The sequence below is a fragment of the Triticum aestivum genome, chromosome 2D (assembly GCF_018294505.1).
Source record: "Triticum aestivum cultivar Chinese Spring chromosome 2D, IWGSC CS RefSeq v2.1, whole genome shotgun sequence".
Taxonomy (NCBI): Eukaryota; Viridiplantae; Streptophyta; class Magnoliopsida; order Poales; family Poaceae; genus Triticum; species Triticum aestivum.
In genome coordinates this window covers 336,726,100-336,751,338 of record NC_057799.1, presented here as the reverse complement: position 1 = coordinate 336,751,338, position 25,239 = coordinate 336,726,100, and the positions used below count along the sequence as shown (strand labels likewise).

Sequence of the window (25,239 nt, the reverse complement as noted above, 5' to 3'; positions counted from 1 at the left end):
CGCAAGACCACCGGAGCGAATTCATCCGAATGTAGTCTCTATAGTGGAATATCTAAAAAGACTTATACTCGTATTTAGGAACGGAGGAAGTAGTTCGCAGTGCGAGTATAGTAACAGGTGCAGGTGAACGATCGCTTGCTCCAATCCAAATGGCAAACGACGTAACACCGCAGGGTGTTGACACGAACGGCTGAATTGTTGCTGTCGTGGATCATGACCCTGCACGGCAGTCAGTTCAGTGGACGCGTTCGGGTCTGTCTGCCTCCTTCCGTTCCTCGTTTTCCTTCTCTTCTCCAGCCGCGCGAACAAGAAACGATTTTCGAGCAGAAAACAGGAACGCGAAACAGAAGAGAACAAAGAGGGAGATCCAATCTCGGAGGGGCTCCTGCCCCTCCGCCGCCATGGAGGCCATGTACCAGAGGGGGGACTCTCCTCCCATCTAGGTGGAAGCCAAGGAAGAAGAAGGAGGGGGGCTCTCTCCCCCTCTCTCCCGGTGGCGCCGGAACGCCGCCGGGGCAAGGATGGTGACGACGATCTACATCAACAATCTTGCTACCGTCAACACCAACTTTCTCCCCCTCTATGTAGCGGTGTAACACCCCTTCTCCCCGCTGTAATGTCTACTTAAACATGGTGCTCAACACTATATATTATTTCCCAATGATATGTGGTTATCCTATATATAATGTTTGAGTAGATCCGTTTTTTCCTATGGGCTAATTGATGATCGTGGCTGGTTTGAGTGTATATTTTATTATGGTGCTGTCCTACGGTGCCCTCCGTCTTGCGCAAACGTGAGGGGTCCCTGTTGTAGGGTGTTACAATACGTTCATAATTTGCATATTTTCGGTTGCCGGAGAGACAAAAGCCTGAACACGGATAAGCGGGTTATTGCATATGGGAGTAAAGAGGACTTGATACTTAATGCTATGGTTGGGTTTTACGACCTTAATGATCTTTAGTAGTTGCGGATGCTTGCTAGAGTTCCAATCATAAGTGCATATGATCCAAGTAGAGAAAGTATGTTAACTCATGCCTCTCCCTCATGTAAAATTGCAAGAATAATTACCGGTCCAGTTATCGATTGCCTAGGGACAAATGACTTTCTTGTTGACAAAAGCTATCCACTTTTATTGTCTTGCAATTTACTCATAGTTTTATTCTCGCAAAGTACTCTTAGTTTTATTCTTGCCAAATAGTTTTATAGTTGTTATAGGTAAAGCAAACGTAAAGTGTGCGTAGAGTTGTATCGGTGGTCGATAGAACTTGAGGGATATTTGTTCTGCCTTTAGCTCCTCATTGGGTTCGACACCCTTATTTATCGAAAAAGGCTACAAAGATCCCCTATACTTGTGGATTATCAAATGCCAAATCATTTCTCAATAGTGTGATTGGTGATTCCAGGACAAACATTGTCAATTTGCCAGCTAGACATTAAGGATAGGAGGCACCAACTTAAGGCGAAGATGGAGTCATGTAAGCTCAAGTTAAGGCGGGTCGGGTAAGAGATGACCACCTAATCACCCAGAATCAGTTTATCATGATGGATGTGAGCATAATGGATCTAGTGGCTAAAAAATTTAGGGCGAAGGCGTGGGATTTCATCATACGTTCCAGGAACCTGAGGAACCTTGAAGAAGAGCACACTGCACATATCGGAGGAGGGACGATGCACATGACAACGACATGTGATTTGGCCATGTCGCCGGTTAATCCTTTTGTTGATGCAACCTGTCCAAAACCATGTCCATGATTGCTTGATGTGTGAAATGTTTAATTTTGAAGGGAATTCATACAACGCTCTATATTTATTATGACGATCACAGTATGAAGACTCTGCTAGAGTTGCTCTAACCATAGTAGCAAGAGGATGCCCCCACCATACACTTCCATAATTTCGTTCGCTGAGTCAACACGTGTTGTCCTTCCTATTCATATACTAGCAGGGAAGGAGAGGAGAAAAGCAGTATGCTCAAGACCACGGTACGAGCACACGGAAAAGCAACCGGTTGACGCAGTCAGGCGCGGATCTTCACCTACCATGCCAATGCCCTGGCCCGACAGAAGTAGCCAACCAACCAACCAACGAATGATCATTTGGAAGTAGTCGGACTAATCCAACCTGCAAAAATCCCAAGAGAAATACAGCTCGTATGAACAGAGGAAGGCGAGCCCGTCTTTCTGATCCGGCGGCCAACAGCACCACCGTTAATTACATTATTATAACCAAAAACTGACCTAGTAGTTGCCGTGCATATACCCATGCTTGCTTGATTAGTTTGCCTAAGTAATCATCGTGACCCATCTTTCACGATGTGCACAAGGAAAGTAGCATGAGGACTGCATTACTCTGAGAATACTCTAGTAGTAATTTCTGTGGCATCTACACATTTTCTTCTTTAAAATAGCTCTAAACCACGAGACAAGCATCCAACCAACCTGACAATGACTTGGGCCTGCAGGAGCAGCCAATAAGTCACCTTTCGGCGACGGTCAAACACAAAGCGCCCAAAACACCGCGTGGTATGGGCATGGTTGTGAACTTGGGATGCTGAAATAGCAAGACGAAGACTTGTTGACTGCTAGTAGTACTTTCCACGGAGCTCACATCTGCTTCACTGATTCTGCATAACCGGGTGAGATCTTTTCTCCACTGAAAGCTCATCCCCGCACTAGCCCCCGTTTTCTTGCTCCTTTTCTCTCCTAAAGTCGTAAGCCAAGAGCTGCTTTTTCTTACAGGCATGATGATCACCGAGATTGGTAATTTGGTGTTGTTTGATCAGAAAAATGCAACAGTGTGGCAGTCATTTGCTCACCCTACTGATGCATTGGTCCCTGGGCAGTCACTTCTGGAAGGTATGAGGCTCGTAGCAAGTACGTCTGCAACAAATTCGACAGAGACTCAGTTGTACATGACAGTTCAACCTGATGGATTGTATGCTTATGTCGGATCCACACCACCACAAGTCTATTTTTCGAAATCGGTGAACAAAAACAAGACAGGAAAGGATCCAACAAAGGTTACCTTCACGAATGGCAGCCTCAGCATCTCTGTGCAGTCCAAGCAACCAGATGAATCAGACACGAGTATCCAATTACCAGCAGCTAACTCTACCCAGTACATGAGATTGGAGTCAGATGGGCACCTGAGGCTCTACGAATGGTCTAATGCAGATGCAAAATGGGCTGTAGTGTCTGATGTAATCAAACTATTCCCTGATGACTGTGCCTTTCCAACAGTATGTGGAGAGTATGGTATATGCACAGGGGGGCAATGTGTTTGTCCGCTTCAGAATAATTCTAGTTCAAGCTACTTCAAGCCGGCCGATGAGCGGAAGCCAAATCTTGGCTGTGCATCACTGACTCCAATCTCTTGTCAGGAAATGCAACACCATCAGTTGTTGACTCTTACAGACGTTTCTTATTTTGACGCCAGCCACATCGTTGTGAATGCAACAAACGGAGAAGACTGTAAGCAAGCTTGCTTGAAGAACTGCTCCTGCAGGGCCGTGATGTTCAGGTATGGCCAGAATGATTCCGATGGAACGTGTCTGTGGGTGACAAGGGTCTTCTCCTTGCAATCAATACAACCTGAAATTGTTCACTACAACTCCTCTGCTTACCTCAAGGTGCAGCTTAGCCCCTCAACTTCTGCCTCTAATGCAAACAAAAAGAAGGTGATGTTAGGTGCTACACTTGGAGCTATTACTATTCTTGTACTGCTAGTCATTGCTGCCATTCTTTATGTGCGAAGGAAGAAGAAGTGCCAAGAGTTAGATGAAGAATTAGATTTTGACCAAATTCCTGGAATGACAGTGAGGTACACGTTCGAAAACTTGAGAGAATGCACTGGAGACTTCAGTAAAAAGCTCGGAGGTGGTGGGTTTGGAACAGTTTTTGAAGGGAAAATAGGTGAAGAGAGAGTTGCAGTAAAACGTTTGGAAGGTGCTAGACAAGGAAAGAAAGAATTCTTGGCTGAAGTCGAGACTATTGGCAGCATTGAACACATCAATCTTGTTAGGCTGATCGGCTTTTGTGCAGAGAAATCTGAAAGACTTTTAGTATACGATATGTACCGAGAGGGTCACTTGATAGGTGGATCTACTACCGCCATAACAATGCTCCTCTTGATTGGTGCACCCGGCACAGGATCATTCTAGATATTGCCAAAGGCCTATGCTATCTCCACGAGGAGTGCAGGCGAATAATTGCTCATTTGGACATCAAACCACAAAATATTCTCTTAGATGAGAATTTCAATGCCAAAGTGGCTGATTTTGGACTATCTAAGCTAATAGACAGGGACCAAAGCAAAGTAATGACAATGATGAGGGGCACACCTGGGTATCTGGCACCTGAATGGCTAACGTCCCAAATCACTGAAAAAGTTGATGTCTACAGCTTTGGAGTTGTTGTCATGGAAGTAATTTGCGGAAGAAAAAATATTGACATATCTCTTCCCGAGGAGAGTGTTCAGCTCATCAAATTGTTACAGAAAAAGGCTGAAGATAATCAGTTTATCGATTTGATTGACAACCATAGTGAGGACATGGTCTTACACCAAGAGGAAGCAGTTCAATTGTTGAAGCTTGCAATGTGGTGCCTGCAAAATGATAGCAGCAGAAGGCCTTCAATGTCATCAGTGGTCAAGGTACTGGGGTTCAATGAATATAGAAACTAACATTGATTGCAACCTTATGAATGCCAATCCAGTAATGTCTGTCCAGCATAATCAATCAACATATTCAGTTCCACCTGAAGCATCGATTTTATCTGGCCCGAGGTGAAATGGGCGCTACTGTAACTTATAAACTTATAAACTTCAGGCTTTGTAACTACTTTTGTATCCTATCTTATTTATACTTTGGAAGTATGATTTAAATGGCACCTAGATACTAGTAATTTGTAGGCAATATATCTTACTGATTTCTGGTGAAGCTGTAACTCATGACTTCAAAGCAAGAAAATATGTAGCAGCCTGTGATGTAAGCTAGTTGAAACACCATAGAAAAGTGACCTAGAAGGCAGTTTGAAGGAAGAAATATTCTAAGAGCACATGTAATTCAAAGTGCTTATAGATGAATGATCAAGGGGAGAGATTATTACTATTCACTAAGCTCTTGTACAAAAGTTAACACCTACAGTACTTGTTTAGGTGCTTCAATTGTTTACCGCACAGGGTAGCCGCAATGTAAGACCTTCTGTGGCTTGGAACATTTGGAATGAGCGCAATAGAAGGATCTTCAGGCATGAACAACCGAATGCTGCGGTGTTTGCACTTTGATCAGAGATGAGTTAGGCCTCCTTAAGGAGGCGTGGGAGTAGTCTCGTAGTTTTTCTGCCAGGATGCAGTTTGCATCTCTGGAAAAAAATATTTTGGTCTCTGGTATCTTTTCAGTTGCATTCCCGGCTGCTTTTGACAGCACGTTGTACAATTTTCCCCTCTCTTAAATGAAAAGGAAGAGCACCTGCCATTCCGGTCAAAAAAAAGACCTGTCAAGAAAAACAAAGATCAAATCATGTGGCTCAAGCTCAGTTGGCAGTGACTGAAGGTGCTATGGAGAGGATGAGATCAGTGACACCGAATAGCTAGAAGCTCCTGCATGAGGACGAATCTGTAGGTGCCATAAGAAGATGCGCTGCTGACAGAAAAATGAAGCGCTTCAAGGTTCCTTGGCCTCTGCCGCCACATGCCCACACCTAGCCTTAGGTGCCTTGCAGGCTTGCAAGGACATCAATGGTGGTTCCCAGAAGCAGTGTAATTCAATGGGGCATGAGGGCCAGCACACTGGCAATACACGGTGATTGGCTCCATGGGGAATGTGCTTCGAAGATGAAGAGGCAAAGTTAAAATCTCTATCACACCAACTAAATCTTTATTGTTCTATTTCAGGATTTTTTTTATTTGTCTAGAAGGTCACATACAAAATCTTGTTCCCAGGGACAAGCTTATGACGATTTTTTTTTCTAGAAGGCTCAACAACTGCTGCTTTTATTTCTAAATAATACAAATTAAGCAAGGGAAAACAGTATATTTACTATTTAATGGAAGTAAACAAAGAACAAAAAAGATAAGTGTTAGGCTCGCCAATTTTTGTTTTCTGCACCCATTATCTTATCATGAAAAACTACAATGCCCTCTCATGTTCATCCCGTAAAAATGAGGTTTGCATGATTGGGAGTTACATGTATTCTTTTACATAGTTGGCTCTCCGCTACTTGTCATTGCCACTCTGTCCCATGATTGAAATATTGCAAGCTTTACTACGGACTGCCCAAGCAAGGAAGCAAGCAGCAATGACAACTAGCAAAATACAATGATGGAAAAAAAAAGGAAACTCTTAATGACCAATATGAATTGCATGTCTGATTATCAGAGGAGGATCGTGAAAGGGCGCTACTATATACTCGCGATAAAATATGGGTGCAGAAAACAAAAATGATGGGCATAACACTTTATATTTCTTTTGTTTCTTTGTATAGTTCAAATAAGTAGCTCTTGCTTCATTTGTGTTCAATAAAAGCGCCAGCTATTCAGACTTTTAGAAAAATAAACTGTAACAAGCTTGTATGTTGTAGTAAGATTTTCTTTGTACCATTCTGGAAAAGATAAAACTTAAAAGGGAGGCCGAAATACAAATAAAGATTATGTCACCATGGGAGAGATTTTCTTTTGTGGATTGTGTAGCAAAGTTGTTAGTGTTAGTACCATCTTGTTAAGTTGATCCAATAAGCATTTCTATGGTTTCACGAATATACTGGGCAGAAATGCTGCTATTTGTGATAGAGCAAAGCATGTTTGTATATGATGATTTTTTTTAACACAATACAATCGAAGTCGCTCACATAGACAAGCATACACGCACAACCTACCCCTATGAGCACCTCCGAGAGACTGAGCTGGCATAGCATCTTGAGATTTACAAAGTTACCACAGGAAGCCTGAAATAAATCCAGGAATAATGCGAGCACCAATGTCAAGTCTAGGACTTGAACCCTGGTGGGCTGGGGATACCATTGTACTCCTAACCATCCAACCACAGGTTGGTTCACTTGTATATGATGATTTCTTTCAGCATATCTAGGATCACTTTGGAGATGGCCATTTCAACAACTAGCTATATCGTGTGAAAGTGTGTATGTTACGTTTCAAGTTAATTTGAGTTATGTAATGTAAATTCTTGCAATGCATTGATATGTATCCAGTCGTTTAATTAAATTACTTGGAGAAGGTGACCAAGATGTCTTCTCGCATCCAAATCTAGTTACTAAATTGTTTGTTCTCATTAATTATAGTGAAAATATTGAGATCAACTACACTGAGTAGAATATCCTGGAACATAGGTTAACTTCAGTCCACCAGTAGTAGCAAAATGATTAAATCACAAAAATGAGTTCAGAAGTTGTACGTTGTATCCAGTCACGTTGTAAACTTTGTTTCCTTTTCATTGTGAACCCCAATATCAGTACAGAGTAAGTACCAGGAAAGAAAGCAATACTACTTTCATAAGAGGACTCAAGTCATCCAACAATGGACACACTCAATTTCCAATCCCCTGTCATGAGAAAAAGGCGTAGAATTGAGTGTGTACCTGGGAGCCTGCGCGAAGCTGTAAGAAGCTGCCGAGCTGTTCCACGACCACCACCCTCTGATAGCTTGAACCATGACTCTCCCGGTCCCGGATGCCAAAATGATGCCAAAGTGAGGCACACCGGAGTTTAGGCACCTTGAGAAAGGAGGCCAAGGGACCTTTGCCGGGCTTCAGTCACCGCTAGCAGTGTGCGATCAACGCGGCACCTCCAGATTTAGTTCAACACATCTTCACAGCAGCTCTCATGTGGTGCAGAAAGAAATGCACTTCCATGAGCCCCATGCATTATTATCCAAGAACTCTTTGATCAATGAGTTGCTCTCTCCTTGAAAATGACATGCAGATTTCACAGGCTTGCATACTCGCACAGGCGAGATCGTCGATATAGAAAATAAGAAGATTTACTAGTGAAAATGCCAGTCTAGCACCCTGCATACTGGATTCCGATAGTTTCCTATAGAAGCTCTGGAGCAGCACACACCCTACCCAGGCTGCCCTACCCCAGTCGGTAGTACCTTCTTTTTTCTCAGATGATTGACGGCATCATGTTAGCACTTAGCAGTGCTCTGGAAATTTCCCCTTTGCGACTTCAGTTGATCGGTGCTAATGCGCAATCTAATTGCGCGGGCCAATACCAGAACTTCTCTGCGATGCTATACAGTCTCATATCTCGATGGTGATTCAAGAAACCAAAGAGCTTCCTGGCTTCTGCCCTCGTATAAGAACTTGCGCGGAGTAGCTTATGAACTTGTTGGCTCACCACGGGCGCAGCGAAGGTCAAAGCAGTCACAATAGCCCGCGAATTCAACCTGTGGCGATGCCTACGGTTTTCCTTGCGCATCCAGAAACCAAGTGCCTTCTCGCTCTCAGGCCTGCATTTTCTCGAACACCTTCCGTGCGGGCGTGCGGGCGTGCGGGCGTGCGGGCGCCCCAGAATGGCATCCCGTAGGTGCAAAGGATGCAAATGCAGTCAGCCACGACATGTGCTGAGAATTGGGACCGATTGTAGGGACTGCCCGGTGGGGAGTTCGGCGTCGGTGACCCGGCGGCGGACTCCGTAAGCTGCAAGCTTGGCGCCCCCGTTGGTGGAGGAAGTTACTGCATTTCAATTCGCGTTTGCTTATTTTGACGCGGCGGCAAACTTCATCTCCGTGTAGATGAGATGTTCTTTATGAGAAAACTTCTCATCTATTCATCTACCCCTAATAATAAAGTTGTTACTGTTTTTGATTGTACGTCATCGACATTTTTAAAAAAAAGTCTCTATGACTTTGTATATCCAAGCCACAGACCCTTTTTAGGTGGATAATCTGATAAATTGTTTCGGTTTTACAAAAAAGACCCTGCATCTCATCCCCGCCCATCGCTTCTCATTCACAGGCGCCGCCACCCTCCCCGCTCCCCAATGCACAACTCCTCCCAGCTCGTTCTTCCTTCCTCCTCTACTTCTCTTTTCAATCTTCATCCTGGCCAGTGGAGTGGTACCGCACGGGAGCCACAAGACACCCACCCTGCACCTCAGGGGGAGCCATCTTGGGGTGGATCCAGGCCCATGCTCAGAGGAGTAGCTGTACTCGCGCTAATGCTTCCGCTGGCGTAGGTGGGCCTGGATCCGTCTGAGTTCCTGAGCGTATACACCATTCCGATGCAAGCTGCCGGGGCTCGGGACGGCAAGGTGCTCGCCAACTACTTCCCGTTGGTGCTCAAACCCAACGTCAGGTCGTGGTTGATGCACCTGCCAGTAGATTCCATCTCCTCTTGATCGGACATGTGCCACGAGTTTGTTGGTGCCTTTACCGGAGGCCGTCAAGCTCCTGGCCAGGCAAGTGATTTGCATCTCATCCCCCAGAAGGATGGCGAATCCTTGCGCAAGTACATACAGAGATTCAGCCGTGTGCAGTACAACATCCTAGATGTTCATCCTGCCGCTATCATCAGCGCGTTCCATCAGAACGTGCGCAACCGCAAGATGCGTGAAGAGCTGGCCATGAACAAGGTTAAGGATGTTGCCGAACTGTACGTTCTGGCCGACAGGTGTGCTTGTGCTGAAGAAGGAAGGAAGTACCCCGGCGAAGATGCCGGCACGGGAAGTGATTCTAGTGACGAAGAAGCCGTCGCCCCGGCAAAGAAGGGCTGACGGCGCAATAGGAAGCGCAGGGGCAAGACTGTGCTTGCCGTCGAGGAATCCGGCAACCCCGGGCCAAGGTTGACAACCCCAGCAAGGAAATTGCCGGGTGTGCCGCCTGCCAGGACTTGGCGGCCGCCGACAAGCCGGAGGGCTCCGACAAGCAATATTGCAAGATCCATCGCACCAAGGGCCATGACCTCCAAAACTGCCGGCAAGTCGAGCAGCTTGTGGAGAGGCAGAAAGCTGAGTATGCATGAAAGACGGGACAAGGAGAAGGGCCAGGATGGTGCTGAGGGGTCCGGCAAGAAGCGCGGTGGCCGAGGGAGCGCCGCGGCAAGGAGAAGCAACAAGAGAGGCCTGCTCGAGGCCGCGACAAGAAGGAGGGGGATGATGACCACGAAGAGGACGACGAGTCCAGTGATCAAGAATTACAAAAGGCCACCGAAGCCATGTGCATCGATGGCGGCGCCTCGTTGCATTCTTCTCACAGCCAACTTAAACAGTGGGCGCGCGAGATCAATGCGGCAGAGCCATCGATCGACGCCCAGAAGCCACTGAAATGGTCCAGCACGCCTATCATTTTCGACGCCGAGGATCACCCTGATCGCACAACCGCGGTCGGGTGCTTGCCATTGTTGGTTTCGCCAATAATTCGCAACCTCAAGGCGACGAAAATGTTAGTGGACGGTGGGGCCGGCCTGAATTTGATCTCGCCCCAGGTGATTAAGAGGTTGCAAATCCCCAAAGGAGATCTCAAGGAGACGGGCACGTTTCAAGGGATCAATCCAGGGAGAAGCTAGCCCAAGGGTAAGATCACACTACCAGTTACATTTGGTGGTGAGCTGAACTACAGGACAGAGAAGATCGTTTTTGATGTAGCCAAGATCTCGTTGCCATATAACGGGATCCTTGGCCGTCCAGCACTGGCCAAGTTTATGGCAGCATCACACTACACCTACAACACGCTGAAGATGCCCGGCCCAATGAGCATCATCATTGCCGGCTCCGACAAGGACGCGCTCATCTGTGCCGACCAGCTCTACCGGGAGGCGGTGGTGGCGCTTGCCGCCAAAGCACTTGCTCCTGCCACTGGAGCCCCGAGGGGAAGAAGATCGACAAGGCCTTAGTCACCGGCAAGACTCCTGGCCCTGGCCAAGCCTCTTGGGCCCACTCCGACAAGCGCACCTCCTCGGGGTGTTGCGTTTCCGTTGAGGGTGTGCCAGAGAGCTCCACCGGCAAGAGCAAGAAGTCCAAGGCTGCGCCACCGGAAACCAAGAAGGTGTCCGTCAAGGAGGATGGCACAGGCGGAGCTTTTACTATAAGCTCCACCCTCGACAGCAAATAGGAAAGCACGCTCGTCGCCTTCCTGCGGGCGAATGTCGATGTGTTTGCATGGCAAGTATCTGACATCCCCGGCGTTCCCAGGGAGGTGATTGAGCACCACCTTGCTGCCTATCCTCATGCGCGGCCCGTCAAGAAGAAGGTCAGGAAGCAAGCTTTGGAGCGACAAGAGTTCATCATTGAGGAGATTAGGAAGTTGGAAGTGGCAGGCTTAGTCACAGGAGTGCTCCACCCAACATGGTTGGCCAACCCGGTGGTGGTGCGCAAGGCAAATGGGAAATGGAGGCTGTGCATTGACTATACAGATATCAATAAAGCCTGCCCAAAGGATCCTTGCCCCTTGCCACGCATTGACCAGATCGTGGATTCCACTGCCGGGTGCGACCTGCTGTCGTTCCTTGACGCCTATTCAGGATACCACCAAATCTTTATGACGAAGTAAGACGAAGAGAAGACCGCCTTTTTCACCCCATGTGGTACGTATTGTTATATACGAATGCCTTTCGGGTTGAAAAGTGTTGGTTCGACATTTGCAAGGGCAGTTCAGATTGGCTTCGAGCCCTAGCTCCATAGAAATATGGAGGCTTATATGGATGACATAGTGGTCAAAACCAAGGACAGGGCAATGCTCTTGAGCACTGCGTTGGTTTTCCCTTGAAGAGGAAAGGGTGATGCAGCAAAGTAGCGTAAGTATTTCCCTCAGTTTTTGAGAACCAAGGTATCAATCCAGTAGGAGGCTACGTGCGAGTCCCTCGCACCTACACAAACAAATAAATCCTCGCAACCAACGCGATAAGGGGTTGTCAATCCCTACACGGTCACTTACGAGAGTGAGATCTGATAGATATGATAAGATAATATTTTTGGTATTTTTATGATAAAGATGCAAAGTAAAATAAAAGCAACGGAAATAACTAAGTGTTGGAAGATTAATATGATAGAAAATAGACCTGGGGGCCATAGGTTTCACTAGTGGCTTCTCTCGAGAGCATAAGTATTTTACGGTGGGTGAAAAAATTACTGTTGAGCAATTGACAGAATTGAGCATAGTTATGAGAATATCTAGGTATGATCATGTATATAGGCATCACGTCCGAAACAAGTAGACCGACTCCTGCCTGCATCTACTACTATTACTCCACACATTGACCGCTATCCAGCATGCATCTAGAGTATTAAGTTCATAAGAACAGAGTAACGCTTTAAGCAAGATGAGATGATGTAGAGGGATAAATTCATGCAATATGATAAAAAAACCCATCTTGTTATCCTTGATGGCAACAATACAAACGTGCCTTGCTGCCCCTACTGTCATTGGGAAAGGACACCGCAAGATTGAACCCAAAGCTAAGCACTTCTCCCATTGCAAGAAAGATCAATCTAGTAGGCCAAACCAAACTGATAATTCGAAGAGACTTGCAAAGATAACCAATCATACATAAAAGAATTCAGAAGATTCAAATATTGTTCATAGATAAACTTGATCATAAACCCACAATTCATCCGTCTCAACAAACACACCGCAAAATAAGATTACATCGAATAGATCTCCACAAGAGAGGGGGAGAACATTTTATTGAGATCCAAAAAGAGAGAGGAAGCCATCTAGCTAATAACTATGGACCTGAAGGTCTGAGGTAAACTACTCACACTTCATCGGAGAGGCTATGGTGTTGATGTAGAAGCCCTCCGTGATCAATGCCCCCTCCGGCGGAGCTCCGGAATAGGCCCCAAGATGGGATCTCATGGGTACAGAAGGTTGCGGCGGTGGAATTAGGTTTTTGGCTCCGTATTTGATCGTTTGGGGGTACGTAGGTATATATAGGAGGAAGGAGTACGTCGGTGGAGCAACGTGGGGCCCACGAGGGTGGAGAGCACGCCTGGGGGGGTAGGCGCACCCCTACCTCGTGGCTTCCTGGTGGCTTTCTTGACGTAGGGTCCAAGTCCTCTGGATCATGTTCGTTCCGAAAATCACATTCCCGAAGGTTTCATTCCGTTTGGACTCCGTTTGATATTCTTTTTCTGTGAAACTCTGAAATAGGCAAAAAACATCAATTCTGGGCTGGGCCTCCGGTTAATAGATTAGTCCCAAAAATAATATAAAAGTGAATAATAAAGCCCAATAATGTCCAAAACAGAAAATAATATAGCATGGAGCAATAAAAAATTATAGATACGTTGGAGACGTATCAAGCATCCCCAAGCTTAATTCCTGCTCGTCCTCGAGTAGGTAAATGATAAAAACAGAATTTTTGATGTGGAATGCTACTTGGCATAATTTCAATGTAATTCTTCTTAATTGTGGTATGAATGTTCAGATCCGAAAGATTCAAGATAAAAGTTCAATATTGACATAAAAATAATAATACTTCAATCATACTAACTAAGCAATTATGTCCTCTCAAAATAACATGGCCAAAGAAAGTTCATCCCTACAAAATCATATAGTTTAGTCATGCTCCATTTTCGTCACACAAGAATGCTCTCATCATGCACAACCCCGATGACAAGCCAAGCAATTGTTTCATACTTTAGTAATCTCAAACTAGCACTATGGGTGGAATAGAATATGATGATGGGGGTTATGTGGAGAAGACAAAAAAGGAGAAAGTCTCACATCAACGAGGCTAATCAATGAGCTATTTAGATGCCCATCGATTGATGTTAATGCAAGGAGTAGGGATTGCCATGCAACGGATGCACTAGAGCTATAAATATATGAAAGCTCGACAAAAGAAACTAAGTGGGTGTGCATCCAACTTGCTTGCTCACGAAGACCTAGGGCACTTGAGGAGGCCCATTGTTGGAATATACAAGCCAAGTTCTATAATGAAAAATTCCCACTAGTATATGAAAGTGACAAAACAAGAGACTCTCTATCATGAAGATTACGGTGCTACTTTGAAGCACAAGTGTGGTAAAAGGATAGTAACATTGTCCCTTCTCTCTTTTTCTCTCATTTTTTTGGGCCTTCTCTTTTTTTTATGGCCTTTCTCTCTTTTTTTTATTTTTTTATTCCTCACTTAGGACAATGCTCTAGAAAATGATGATCATCACACTTCTATTTATTTACAACTCAATGATGACAACTCGATACTAGAACAAAGTATGACTCTATATGAATGCCTCCGGTGGTGTACCGAGATATGCAATGAACCAAGAGTGACATGTATGAAAGAATTATGAACGGTGGCTTTGCCACAAATACTATGTCAACTACATGATCATGCAAAGCAATATGACAATGATGAACGTGTCATGATAAACAGGATGGTGGAAAGTTGCATGGCAATATATCTCGGAATGGCTATGGAAATGCCATAATAGGTAGGTATGGTGGTTGTTTTGAGGAAGATATAAGGAGGTTTATGTGTGAAAGAGAGTATCATATCACGGGGTTTGGATGCATCGGTGAAGTTTGTACCAACTCTCAATGTGAGAAAGGGCAATACACGGTACCGAAGAGGCTAGCAATGATGGAAAGGTGAGAGTGCGTATAATCCATGGACTCAACATTAGTCATAAAGAACTCACATACTTATTGCAAAAATCTACAAGTCATCAAAAACCAAGCACTATGCGCATGCTCCTAGGGGGATAGATTGGTAGGAAAAGACCATCGCTCGTCCCCGACCGCCACTCATAAGGAGGACAATCAAAGAACACATCATGTTTCAAATTTGTTACATAACGTTTACCATACGTGCATGCTACGGGACTTGCAAACTTCAACAAAAGTATTTCTCAAATTCACAACTACTCAACTAGCACGACTTTAATATCACTACCTCCATGTCTCAAAACAATCATCAAGCATCAAACTTCTCTTAGTATTCAACACACTCATAAGAAAGTTTTTACTATTCTTGAATACCTAGCATATTAGGATTATTTAAGAAAATTACCATGCTATTTAAAACTCTCAAAATAATCTAAGTGAAGCATGAGAGATCAATATTTTCTATAAAACAAATCCACCACCGTGCTCTAAAAGATATACGTGAAGTACTAGAGCAAAAACTATATAAATCAAAAGATATAAGTGAAGCACATAGAGTATTCTAATAATTTCCGAATCATGTGTGTCTCTCTCAAAAGGTGTGTACAGCAAGGATGATTGTGGTAAACTAAAAGCAAAAACTCAAATCATACAAGACGCTCCAAGAAAAACACATATCATGTGGTGCATAAAAATATAGCTCTAAGTAAAGTTACCGATGGAAGTAGACGAAAGAGGGGATGCCTTCCGGGGCATCCCCAAGCTTTGGCCTTTTGGTGTCCTTAGATTATCTTGGGGGTGCCATGGGCATCCCCAAGATTAGGCTCTTTCCACTCCTTGTTCCATAATCCATCAAATCTTTCACCCAAAACTTGAAAACTTCACAACACAAAACTCAGCAGAAAATCTCGTGAGCTCCGTTAGCGAAAGAAAACAAAAGACCACTTCAAGGTACTGTAATGAACTCATTCTTTATTTATATTGGTGTTAAACCTACTGTATTCCAACTTCTCTATGGTTTATAAATTATTCTACTAGCCAGAGATTCATCAAAATAAGCAAACAACACACGAAAAACAGAATCTGTCAAAAACAGAACAGTCTGTAGTATTCTGTAACCAACGCAAACTTCTGGAACTTCAAAAAATTATCCAAAATAGGAAGACCTAGAAAATTTGTTTATTGATCAGCAGCAATTGGAATTAATATTTTATCACGTTCTGGTGATTTTTAACAATTATTCTCGTGAACAGAAATTTTCTGGAATTTTCTGCAAGATCAAATAACTATCGTCCAAGAAGATCCTATAGGTTTAACTTGGCACAAACACTAATTAAAACATAAAAACACATCTAACCAGAGGCTAGAACAAAAATTTATTCCTATACAGAAGCAAAAAGCAAAAAAAAACTAAAAATAAAATTGGGTTGCCTCCGAACAAGCGCTATCGTTTAACGCCCCTAGCTAGGCATAAAAGCAAGGATAGATCTAGGTAGTGCCATAGTAATAGGATAGATCATTAAAACTCATTTCATATTCTCTACGTTCAGCAGCAAGTTTCCTTTGAGGCAAGCAAAAGTAATCAAAAGGGCTAAATTTAATGGGACAAAAGTCCCCAAGATCAACTTTAGGAGGTATAGGTTCCTCCTTCGGCCCTTCGTATTGCACAACCAATTCATCATTATAAGCATTCTTTTGACAGAACTTTGTGAGCCTATACTCGAGAGAATATCCTAGCTCATTATTTCGAATAGCCAAATTATCATTAAGTTCAGAAATTCTATCAACTAGAACATTGGTAGGGACCTTTTTCTAAGGATTTCATTGAAAGCAACATAGTCTAGAGATTGAAAACGCATTATTTCTTCTTGATCAAAGAGGATAGACTCTATGGGAGGACGGCCAGCGTCCACCCTACAATGCGCAAAGATTTCTTTGGCCTCTTTTATTATAAATCTGAACTCATGAGCCAAAAAGATAGTAGCGGCACGTTTAACAGAAGAATGCTCTATATTAGAAAATTCTAGGAAAATCCTTTGTATGCAAGGGTGCAAGTGCATAAATTGCCTTTCAAGTTTAACTATAAGCATGGCAATAGCGTCCGCAAGACTACTAGTTCTATAAAGTATAGAACTGCCCATAGAAGGCAAAGCACCGGCACAAGTAAGGAAATCTTGAATAACCCCTTTTCCAATAATATTACCACTACCAATTCGAAAAAAATTGTATGCAAGGTAGGGGGTTCTTCAGCAGGAGCATCAGAATTTTCCATGATATTATTATTGTCCATATCGACAATAATTTCCCCAATTTCAGACATAACAGCAGAAAGAGCGAGGGGAAAAAACGAAAGAAGAAGGCGAAAGAAAAAGAGAGGGCGAATAAAACGGCAAGGGTGAAGTGGAGGAGAGGAAAACGATAGGCAAATGGCAAATAATGTAATGCGGGAGATAAGGGTTTGTGATGGGTACTTGGTATGTTGACTTTTGCGTAGACCTCCCCGGCAACGGCGCCAGAAATACTTCTTGCTACCTCTTGAGCACTGCGTTGGTTTTCCCTTGAAGAGGAAAGGGTGATGCAACAAAGTAGCGTAAGTATTTCCCTCAGTTTTTGAGAACCAAGGTATCAATCCAGTAGGAGGCTATGCGCGAGTCCCTCGCACCTACACAAACAAATAAATCCTCGCAACCAACGCGATAAGGGGTTGTCAATCCCTACACGGTCACTTACGAGAGTGAGATCTGATAGATATGCTAAGATAATATTTTTGGTATTTTTATGATAAAGATGCAAAGCAAAATAAAAGCAACGGAAATAACTAAGTGTTGGAAGATTAATATGATAGAAAATAGACCCGGGAGCCATAGGTTTCACTAGTGGCTTCTCTCGAGAGCATAAGTATTTTACGGTGGGTGAACAAATTACTATTGAGCAATTGACAGAATTGAGCATAGTTATGAGAATATCTAGGTATGATCATGTATATAGGCATCACGTCCGAAACAAGTAGACCGACTCCTGCCTGCATCTACTACTATTACTCCACACATCGATCGCTATCCAGCATGCATCTAGAGTATTAAGTTCATAAGAACAGAGTAACGCTTTAAGCAAGATGACATGATGTAGAGGGATAAATTCATGCAATATGATAAAAAAACATCTTGTTATCCTCGATGGCAACAATACAATACGTGCCTTGCTGCCCCTACTGTCACTGGGAAAGGACACCGCAAGATTGAACCCAAAGCTAAGCACTTCTCCCATTGCAAGAAAGATCAATCTAGTAAGCTAAACCAAACTGATAATTCGAAGAGACTTGCAAAGATAACCAATCATACATAAAAGAATTCAGAAGATTCAAATATTGTTCATAGATAAACTTGATCATAAACCCACAATTCATCGGTCTCAACAAACACACCGCAAAATAAGATTACATTGAATAGATCTCCACAAGAGATGGGGAGAACATTGTATTGAGATCCAAAAAGATAGAGGAAGCCATCTAGCTAATAACTATGGACCCGAAGGTCTGAGGTAAAATAATCACACTTCATCGGAGAGGCTATGGTGTTGATGTAGAAGCCCTCCGTGATCAATGCCCCCTCCTGCGGAGCTCCGGAACAGGCCCCAAGATGGGATCTCATGGGTACAGAAGGTTGCGGCGGTGGAATTAGGTTTTTGGCTCCGTATTTGATCGTTTGGGGGTACGTAGGTATATATAGGAGGAAGGAGTACGTCGGTGGAGCAACGTGGGGCCCACGAGGGTGGAGGGCGCGCCTGGGGGGGTAGGCGCGCCCCCTACCTCGTGGCTTCCTGGTGGCTTTCTTGACGTAGGGTCCAAGTCCTCTGGATCATGTTCGTTCCGAAAATCACGTTCCCGAAGGTTTCATTCCGTTTGGACTCCGTTTGATATTCTTTTTCTGCGAAACTCTGAAATAGGCAAAAAACAACAATTCTAGGCTGAGCCTCCAGTTAATAGGTTAGTCCCAAAAATAATATAAAATTGAAGAATAAAGCCCAATAATGTCCAAAAGAGAAAATAATATAGCATGGAGCAATAAAAAATTATAGATACGTTGGAGACGTATCAGGCAACACTTGTGCAAGATTTGGAAGAAACATTTGCAAATTTGCGCAAGATCAATCTCAAGCTCAACCCTGAGAAGTGTGTGTTCGGTGTTCCATCCGGCAAACTTCTCGGGTTCTTTGTGTCTCAGCGCGGGATCGAAGTGAACCCCGACAAGATCAAGGCAGGAGCCCCGGCAGAGTCTGGTATCGGCAAGACAGGAGCCCCGGCAGAGTCTGGCGCCGGCAAGGCAGGATCTGCACAAGCAAACGAAGTGGTACAGAGGAAGAATATGATGCGGCACCCAGTTTACTTCGTCAACTCCCTCTTGCTGGGGGCTACATCAAGGTACTATGGTGTGCAGAAGTTGCTCTTCGGCCTCCTTATGGCCTCGAGGAAGATGCGTCATTATTTTCAAGCACATGAGATCACCGTCATCACTCAGTTCCTGTTGCAACGGATCTTGCACAACCCGGATGCAACCGGAAGGATTGTGGAATGGGCGTTGGAACTGTCAAGCTTTGGTCTCAGGTTTGAAAGCACTTCGACAATCCAGAGCAGGGTTTTGGCAGAGTTCATTGCAGAATGGACCTCCACGCCTGACGAAGAAATTCAAGAGACCACTCTCCCCAGCAAGGAAACAAGCCGCAACTGGATTATGTACTTTGATGGGGCTTTCTCGCTGCAAGGCGCCGGTGCCGGCGTGCTGCTTGTCACGCCCAACGGAGAGCACCTCAAGTACGTAGTCCAAATGCATTTTCCCTGGGAGAGATCGACGAACAACACCGCGGAGTATGAGGGGCTGCTTGCCAGTCTCAGGATCGCGGTAGACCTTGGGATCAGAAAGCTGATCGTCCATGGGGATTCGTAACTCGTGGTGAAGCAAGTGAACAAGGATTATCAGAGCCCGCTGATGGAAGCTTATGTAGATGAAGTGAGGAAGTTGGAAGAGCGTTTTGTCGGTCTACAAGCAGAGCATGTTCCTCGAGCAGAGAACAGCATTACTGACGACCTCTCGAAACGTGCTGCCCTCAAGTTGCTTGTGGAACCAGGGACCTTTGTGCTCCAATTGACTCAGCCATCCGTTGAACCATCGACAGGACAGAATAAGCGAAGTAAATCAGGCCCCGGCAAGTACTTTCCAGCCGAGCTCCCAGGAGCCGATGGCAAGGATGTTGCCAGGGACGCCAAGCTTGTCAGGGAGCAATAGGCTCCGGCAGGGCCTCAAGCCCTTGCCGTACCAGTTTTTGCACGACGCCCTGTACAGGAAAAGACCGAACAGTGTGAAATTGAAGTGCATTCCCCGGGAGGACGGACTGGAGCTGTTGGCAGAGATACATGGAGGCATATGTGGCTCTCACATAGGATCAAGAGCCCTTGCCGGCAAAGCATTCCGGCAAGGTTTCTTTTGGCTCACTGCTCTCCAGGATGCAACTGCACTAGTAACCAAGTGCGAAGCTTGTCAGTTCCATTTGAAGAAACTCCATCAACTAGCTCAAGCTGTTCAGACAATCCCTCTTTTCCTGGCCATTTTCAATCTGGGGGCTCGACATACTAGGCCCCTTTCCCTGTGTTGTCGAGGACTTTGAGTACTTGTACATTGCGATCGACAAGTTCACAAAGTGGCCAGAAGTGGAAGCAGTAAGAAAGGTGACAGCACAATCAGCCATCAAGTTCTTCAAAGGACTAGTTTGCCATTTTGGTGTGCCAAACATAGTCATCACCGACAACGACACGCAGTTCACAAGCCGCACCTTCATGCAACACGTCCAAGACCTCGACAGCAAGATATGTTTTGCTTCTGTTGCACATCCACGAAGCAACGACCAGGCAGAAAGGGCAAATCCTGAAGTGTTGCGGGGCCTCAGGACGAGGACTTTTGACAGGCTGCACAAGTGCGGAAGTCGCTGGATTGACGAGTTTTCGGCGGTTCTTTGGTCAATCAGAACAATGCCAAATCGAGCCACCGGCCAGACGCCCTTCTCCCTCATGTACAGGGCAGAAGCAGTTCTCCCCATGGAACTCACAGGATCACCTCGAGTGCTCGCTTATGATGAGCTTGAGCAAGAGCAGTTGCGACAAGATGACGCCACGCTCCTTGAGGAAGATCGTCTTCAGGCTGCTGTGCGAGCTGCGCACTACCAGCAAGCCTTGCACGCTACCAGCAGGATGGAAGGACGGAGGTCACCATGGAGCCCACGATGGCGTCACGATCAGAGCCTTTGGCAGGCGAAGACCACCTTTTGTCAGGATAGCTTGTACTAGCTGTCCCCCTTCAAATTGGCCGTTGTGGGATCCCTTCCCGCCTAATATTTGGGAAGAGGACCAGGGCCTCTATAAATAGGACTAGCCACCACCATAGTAGGGGGCAGATCATTCAGACCATCCTCAGCGCAGAAGCTCACCGAGCTCAAGAACACCTTTCCTCAGGAGGATGTTCATCCCTTGTACATGTTCATCCTCAGCCTACAAGGCAATCCACCACACCACACTGGAGTAGGGTATTACACCACAACGGTGGCCCGAACCAGTATAAATCCTCGTGTCTCTTATTCTTTGGGTTCGTCAAGCTAGGCCTTGAGATCGTTGCGAGAGCAAGCTAGAGAGAGAGAGATCTTCGTGCGCACCCCAGTGTTCGAACCTCAAGGGTTTGCCGGAACCCAGAATCCGATAGCGGTTGCCGGCCCCCCCGGCAAACCACCTTTTTTACAAGCCGTGCCGGCAAGGCATGTAACCCTTTGTACAAAGCCAGGTGCAGACCCTGAGCAACAGCTGAATAAACAAAAGCGTTGGCGCCCTAAGAATTAGCATGCATGTTAGGTTGAGTCTCTCTCTGGTAGGGTTGATAGTGCTTAGCGGCAACTAACCCCTAGCATAGAGGTCAAGTGTGCATGTCTTTTTGTCCCTTCCAGTCCTCTTTGGTTTGCAGGTTGCACGGGCGCTTCAGCAGAACTTTTTGAAGGAAAGGAGACGAACTGACACCCCAACCCCGGCAAGCCAAGGCTGCCGGGGGCAGCAGATTCAGATAAGTCCTTTTTTCCCCGCTGCATACTTCCGTATGAAGCTCGAATGTATGAAACCTCGCTCGATCCGATGCCACCGTGCTCCCTCCTTCCTATGCCCAAAACCCCTTTTTGGGCCGGAATTTGGTTGTAGTTGCGTTGGAAGGGGGGCGAACAAGGGTCCTAATCCTACTTTGCCCCTACCTCTGCCAAGGGCGTGAGCGTAATCATGGTATTAAGCGGGAAGACGGCAAGGCCTGTTGCCGGGTGGCGTTGTTTACTTAAAATAAGAACAAGGACCCGTTCCTTGGTGTGAGCCTTGCTCACGCACAAAAGAACCCGGCAAACACCCTTTTTCTTCATTAATACGTTGATTGGCAAGTACAATTCATACGGAATATAAGCATGAGCAAGGGGTCACAAGGTTTTAATTTGGCAAGTGCCCGCAGGCTTAAGATCTCAAAAGAGATAAGATGTCCGTAATCCCTTTCTTGTCCCTCTCCTCAGGAAGTGGATCAAGATAGCGGGAGGGCAAAAGGAGTGCCTAGGCGAGGTACACGCGGTAGAAGACACCAAGAGAACATCCCGGCAGCCGTCCAGAAGAAGGCTGGTGATGACGGTGCTGGGGAAGAAGCCGAAAGATGATGCAGCGGGCCAGCAATACGTGACGAAGGCGTCGATGCCATCGTACTCCGACTTGACGGCCCGCCACCCACCTTACTCGTCTTCTCTGGCCTTCCAGCGCCAGCCGCCAGAAGCGACAGCCCCGAGAAGTTCAAGGAACTGGCTTGAGGAGCCACCGCCAAGAACTACCCCCCGACAAATCGCTATGCCGGGGTGAAGGCCAGGTTCAGATGGTGGTGCTGCCGGCGTCGCTTGGTGATGGGGCACCCGACGTCTAGTCGGACCCGTCCCAATCGTCGTCCCCACTGTCTCCTCCTCATCGCTATCGCTCGAGGAGGAGCTTTCGTCGTCGGTCGAGCTCTCCGCATAGCACCCTAACCAGATTCCCGAGCGCCCAAAGACCTTGACGGAGAGCAGGTCGGACTCCACTAATTTAAAGAGGAGGACGTGCCCCTTCATCAGGCAGTGGGCACATGCGAAGGTTTTCCAGCCGCGACGAAGAAACATTACATAAGGGACGGGGAACTTTACGTTCGCCCACATGTCGCCATTCCAACATCCCTTCATGTGAAGCCTCAACCTCGACGGCTAGTCGACCTTCAGCACCCTCGCGAACGGCTTGGGAAGGTGAAGACGGCTGTGCGGCGGCTCGCGCAGCTGCAAGATGAACTCTAGCGCCGTGTCTCCGACATGGCCGCTTGACGAAGCGGGAGGAGACGACGGTGCTGCGGGTGCTCCCCTTCCGCGTCCACTTCTGCCTCGACCACCTCGTCGACCGCGACCCCGTCCAGCACCTCCATCTTGAGCATCTGGCTCTTCCTTAACCGCCGCGGCCCTCTGGCGAGAGGAAGATCTCGTCGCCTCTACACGGGGGTGACCGCGGCCACGCCCTCTCGGCATGGTGGTGGATGAAGAACGAGGAGAAGAGAAGACGCGAAAGGATGCCCCTCCTCCTCCTTTCGATTCCCCTTTTATAGCCAAGGAAGGGCTGGGGCTGGCTATATACCTTCTCTGAAGGGCCCTTTCAAAGCCCGGCTCATTAAAGCCATTGTCAATGAGCGAGGTCGTCGACCGCCCTCCCCGCGCCAATGAAAGGCGCATGGGTATCTGCCATGGCACACCTTCCTGTATCCCGCGCGTCCACCACCTACCCCACGCCATGCATGCAGCGTACATGGTGAAAAGGGCGGGCGTAGTGGGAAGCGCAAAATGGTGATTACCATCCCGTGAATAAAGGCTATTCACGGGCCACTGCGAGCACGACAGACGAGAAGATTATAGCAGTTATTCCCTGCCATTGTTTGGGCCTGGCCCAATGACGCTTCGCACTCGCGTATGGCCCAGGCCCGGGGGCTCCTGTATGACATCTGCGAGGCCCCGACAAGATCCTTGCCGGGGACATCGGCAGGACCACGGCAAGATTCCTCCACCCCGTCACCGCTCCAGCATAGTGGCCAACCTGCCAGCCTGGCAAGCACATGCATGGTGGCATGCAGATCTTCATGAAGAGCCTGCCACCTCTCCAGCGCAGCAGCTGGCCAGCCAACTTGGCACTACATGCCTCGTCGGCGTGGATGCGTGTCAAGACGGGGCGGGGCGGCAACGGACAGGACGGGCTCTCCTCCCGTCCCCGATAAAGCGAGAGGGCATGTAAGCAGCGGATTTATGGCATTTGTCCTAAGACGCCGGCGATAAACATAGATACTGTAGCTATTTTACACCTCCTGTGTGCCACTGTGGCAGCCCCTTGGACATATAAAAGGAGGCCCATGGCGTACTGGAGGAGGATTAGAACTTTTGAACCTCTCAGCCCAGCCTGCATGCAAGCAGCTAGCCGAAGCTCAAGAACACAGAATACACAATCAAGCAGGACTAGGGTTTTACGCTTCTCAGCGGCCCAAACCTAGGTAAAAATCTGTCGTGTTGACCATTAGATCCGCTCTTTGCTCTACGCCTCTTCCCTGCCGAACCGTAGAAGGGATCCACATGATCCCATAGGTGTCGTTCTCCAGGCCGACACCCTATTAAAGAAGAAATTAAAGAACCGGTCATAGGTAAAGATGAAACTATTATTTACAATGTTGATCCAGTCGTGCCTACTGCTTATATTGAAAAACCACCTTTCCCCGTTAGGACAAAGGAACATGCTAAGGTATCAACTGTGTTTCGCAGAAGTTATATTAAAGCACCTAAACCCTCTGAGCAAATCAAAGTAGAACCTAGTGTTACTATGGTTAAAGATCTCCTGGTAGAAAACATTGATGGGCATGTTATTTACTTCTGTGATGAAGCTGCTAGAATTGCCAAACCCGATGAAAAAGATAAACATAGACCTGTTGTTGGCATGCATGTTGTCTCTGTTAAAATAGGAGATCACTGTTATCATGGTTTATGTGATTTAGGTGCTAGCGTGAGTGCTACCCCTTTTACCTTATACCAAGAAATTATGAATGATATAGCACCCGCTGAAATAGAAGACATAGATGTTAATATTAAACTTGCTAATAGAGACACCATCACAACCACTTGGGATTGTTAGAGATGTTGAAGTCTTGTGTGGGAAAATAAAATACCCTACTGATTTTCTAGTTCTTGGTTCCTCACAAGATGACTTTTGTCCCATTATCTTTGGTACACCTTTCTTGAACACTGTTAATGCCACTATAGATTGCCATAAACAATCTGTCGGTGTTAGCTTTGGTGATGAGTCTCATGAATATAATTTCTCCAAGTTTAGTAGACAACCTCATAAGAAAGAATTACCTAGTAAGGATGAAATAATTGGTCTTGCTTCTATTGCCATGCCTCCTACTGATCCACTAGAAGAATATTTGCTAGACCATGAAAATGATATGCACTTGCGTGAAAGAAATGAAATAGATAAAATATTCTTTGAACAACAACCTCTCCTAAAACACAATTTGCCTATTGAAACTCTAGGAGGTCCTCCTCCACCTAAAGGTGATCCTGTGTTTGAATTA

The 25,239-nt window shown here is 46.1% G+C and overlaps 1 long non-coding RNA gene and 1 pseudogene across 1 annotated transcript; one reads left to right on the top strand and one right to left on the bottom strand.

The window, feature by feature from the left end:
• Window positions 1-1,770: 1,770 nt before the first annotated feature.
• Window positions 1,771-8,776, bottom strand: LOC123053037 (uncharacterized). The gene is made up of 5 exons (XR_006425316.1): window positions 7,593-8,776; window positions 4,341-4,603; window positions 3,026-3,657; window positions 2,239-2,880; window positions 1,771-2,122 (listed from the first exon to the last, which is right to left on the bottom strand). It is a non-coding gene; the product is annotated as an uncharacterized lncRNA (long non-coding RNA).
• On the top strand, window positions 2,498-5,224 carry LOC123053036 (probable receptor-like protein kinase At5g20050; annotated as a pseudogene).
• Window positions 8,777-25,239: the final 16,463 nt, after the last annotated feature.